The sequence below is a fragment of the Apostichopus japonicus genome, chromosome 20, assembly GCF_037975245.1.
Source record: "Apostichopus japonicus isolate 1M-3 chromosome 20, ASM3797524v1, whole genome shotgun sequence".
NCBI lineage: Eukaryota > Metazoa > Echinodermata > Holothuroidea > Aspidochirotida > Stichopodidae > Apostichopus > Apostichopus japonicus.
In genome coordinates this window covers 17,547,897-17,552,153 of record NC_092580.1, presented here as the reverse complement: position 1 = coordinate 17,552,153, position 4,257 = coordinate 17,547,897, and positions in this window count along the sequence as shown.

The following is a 4,257-nucleotide window of genomic DNA, read 5'->3' as shown; positions in this document are numbered from 1 at the left end:
AAGCCGTTTTAACATTTAATAAGGAATTTCAGATATCTCGAAATAATTTCAGATATCTCAAATTACATTACAGATATCTCCAATTTCTTTAAGATATCTACAAATAATTGCAGATATCTTAAAATTAATTTTAGAAATCTCAAAATACCAGAGAATTTCAGATATCTGAAATTGAATTCGAGACATCCAAAATTGAATTCGAGATATCTGAAATTGAATTCGAGATATCTGAAATTGAATTCAAGATATCTGCAAGTTCCTTTTCAGATATCTGAAATAGAATTTCAGATATCTTGAATTCAATTTCAGATATCTGAAATAGAATTGCAGATATCTCGAATTCAATTACAGATATCTCGAATTCAATTACAGATATCAGAAAATTCCCGATTAAAGAGGTCATGAAATGAAAAATGTTCATGTCTTGGAATGGTTTATCTACATTACTACAACACCACCCATGCACAACTTTCCGTAAATACGGCTTCAAACGCCAGAAATTCGCTGTCAAAGTATTCCCTAGAGACCTCTCGAGCTGCCACTCGTAAAAAGAAGCAAACCTGCCCACCGCAGGTCATCTGACGTCATCAAAGGAACCATTTCAGTCAAAGCCGACTGCCCGCTGTTTACCGATACGGCGTTATACAGTTTACTTACATGTAACCACAACACTCTTCTCATCAATTGAAAATGTCTTCTCCCGAATCTTCCGATTCCGAGGAAAAAGGACTTCACCTCTCAGGATATTCGTAAGCCGACGAAAATTATTTTCTTGATGAAGAAGAGGCGGAAATAGTTTTCGAGGGTGATTAAGATAATATCGGTGTTTTTCCCTATCAATTGAGCCCCTTGCTGATGAATTGTAAAACGATCCCGATGGCCGAGACGCGTCGCTGCAGATCGAAGTCCCCGAGCACAACGGTTGGACGACCCTGAACCGAAACTGGTCGGTTGAGCATAAACAAAACCACCGTTATTAAGACCATAATATGATTTAAATTATCTCGAATGTCGATGATATATCGAAATCTACTTTAGATATCTCGAATTCAATTTCAGATATCTGAAATAAAGTTTCAGATATCTCGAATTAAATTTAAGATATCTCGAATTTAATTTTAGATATCTGAAATAGAATTTAAGATATCTAAAATAAGGAACAATTTAAGATATCTAAAATTCCCGATTAAATGTTAAAATGGCTTTCCATACGCGCACACGTTCTGTCGCTTTTAGCGATGACAGCCACAAATTAGTCATGATTGACACTAACCAGATGTACATGCGCAGTCCAGTCCGATCGCGCCGGCCCGATCGCCCTCGACCCTCGACCCTCGTTCCCCGCCCCTCTCCCCTCGCCTCTCTCTCCCGCCCCTTGCCCCTTTCCGGCTTGACGATTGATGATTGGTATATGCGTTTTAATCAGTACTCAAATAATATGACATTTCTTATGCATTATTCGTATAAGGTCTTAGATAATAAAAATGTTTAACTACAATTAACTTGTCCAGGCGCGCAATGATAGATATGGGTCTGATGTTTATAGAGCAATTTCTCAAAAATCTCACAGTGACATGGGAATTTAGTCTATAGGCTCATTATGCGAGTTATTTTTAAAGGCAAATACGGTCATATATTAAAATCATATCTTGACGTTGAAGTCTAAATCATGCATTCTTTAACAATTTTCTCGTTGAGTCAGAAGTCGCAATGCTTTACACAACGTATGACCGATCCATTTTCTTTCCAAATGTAAAATATCCAGACAGAGACCAAGACGTGTAAACATTGATTCAAGTATACTGCTAATATAAATTATGTTTTTCAAACACTTGAAATGTATCACGCTTCTATGCAAAAATCAATAGATAGATAGATAATAAAAGAAACCCTCAAGCGTTTGGGAAAATATTTGTCGTGAAAACAATACAGATATACTTAGTAAATTATGCCCTACCTGTCAGCGAATGTCTACAAGAGGTGTTTCTATCAAGTATCCTCAAGGAATAAAACAATTGTACTTCTAAAGTTCTCAAGAGCATGGATGAGTTGATAATGTGGTTCAGTTGGCGTAAACTATGCCTATCCGGCACAGTCTGCGTCGTATACAATTACATGGTAGAACAAAATTGATAGCTAATTATTGACATGGTGTTTCTAATTCATATATTTTATACCAATATTAATCTAACTTTATACGTTTCTGCACATTCCGAGCTGATACGACCATTGACGGTGAAGCTGCTGGTACTGAAGTATTGCAAAAGAAAAATCACAACTACAGTATGAAATGTTGCCCCGAAATGTATACTCTGTAAGAAAAGTCACCCAGGAAAGAAGCATGGCACACACAAAAACCAAACAACTAACCGACTGATCATCCGCTCTCAACCCAGTCCTCTTGTACCGAGATTGTGACTGTGAGATCATCGTCAGGTGTATATCACGGTTCCCCTAGAAGGGGAATATAATGCTTCACATGATCTTAGACAATAAACCAAAAAACGAAAGGTAATTAGGGCGGTATTGAAGAATTTAGCATGACTCCGGATGTGTGACCTGATTTATTCGCATATACTGAAGCGCGTAAGTTTTGTCACAGGGAATCTATAATGCGTAAGCTTGGCATGTAATATACATTTGTGAGTATTCAAATGAGAAATTTATTTCAGAAAACATAAAAAAAAGAAGATGTATTCGTTGTACGTATTCTGCAGTACAAGCAGTTACTGTCGTTATAGATATCTTTCCTTTCTTGTTCTCATTTAAAGCCAACTTACGTTAACCCTAACAACATAACGGTACTAATCTACAAAGCTTCAGGTACATGCACTATTGGATAGGTGGTTAACAATTTATGTATCAAACAAAACACAGTTTAACATTCAAAGACATGTTAACTACATAATATTATCAACATTAACTAATTTAATAGTACCTAGTGCAATTTTAATGTTCATTTTATAATTTTATTCTACCTTTTTTTTCTAACATTGACAGACAGTACAGACCCTTCGATTTTAGTAATAGTAACCTTTCTGAGATATGATGGTCCAGCCGTCGCTGGTCAAATGATTTGTGCCAACGAAGTCTTCGGCTTTGAGTACATCGTTTCTGCATGTTGAGCGACCGTAATAGTAATTACCGACTTTGCGAGCTGCGTTATAGTCATTGCCGTACCCCTAATAAGTTTCCAAGGTCGGTAAAATTGACTCCATAGTTTACCCTTTCGGGTATCCGAAATTTTTTCATAACATCCTCTATATTTGATGCGCTCATAATAACATGTTGAACTTGTTTAGTAAACCCATCATCATATAACCACAGGTCTCCGGTATATCAGTTGATTCGGAGCAGTGACGTGCACAGGCTTTCATAGGTGTGTGTTTGTGTGGGGTAGGGGGTAGGGAGGGAGGGAGGGGGAGGGAGGGGGACTATTTGCAAATTTCTGCCAGCTGAGAAAGGTAGAGGCATGAACTTATTTATTTTATTTTACAACAGAAGGGGACGGTAGCTGTGTGGTGGTTGAACGCAACTCCAATGTTATAAAAGTCAAATGATGGTCACATTCTGTCATCTGCTATATTTATAACCCTCTCGTAAGAGTCACGCGTAAACTTGCTACGGTATCCGGGGTACACATAAGGTAAAGCCAAGGTTATACAACCTCATAACGAATTGCGCAACAATGGGATGATCGTGTAGTGTAGTTCAGCACTCTAAACGATATTTTCTATTCAACGAAAGGGAACACTGATAATACTGGTTGTTATCGATCATGTGTCATTCGTATGGACGTGTTACACACATATAGGCGGTACTTCGTCGGGGAAGGGGGGGGGGGGTGGGTTCAATCGAGGCACTAAGTAAACCTCTTCCTCCATCGATGGCGGTTACTACCGGAGCTTAGACACAGGTGAAGACGGCGTTAAGACTACAGTAGGCTATAGTGCTGACCTTGTGCATATATATACGCTTGAGATCTGGCATTCTAAATCAAAATTTCGATATAGAAAGTCGAAATTTATACTTAGTATCAATTTTATTGAACTCAGCGCCCTTTCTGGGCCACCCTAACGAGATGGTTTGACCTAAGGGTATACAGGAAATATTCAGCACCTTTGCAAGTAAGCAACTTTATAGCGACCAGAAACTCCCGTTTTGGTGAGATTTATTCCGACTATGTATACCGATCTAGACTCTATACCGACAATTATTTTTACTCTGTATCAAGGGCGTAGGAACCGGGGGGCTGGG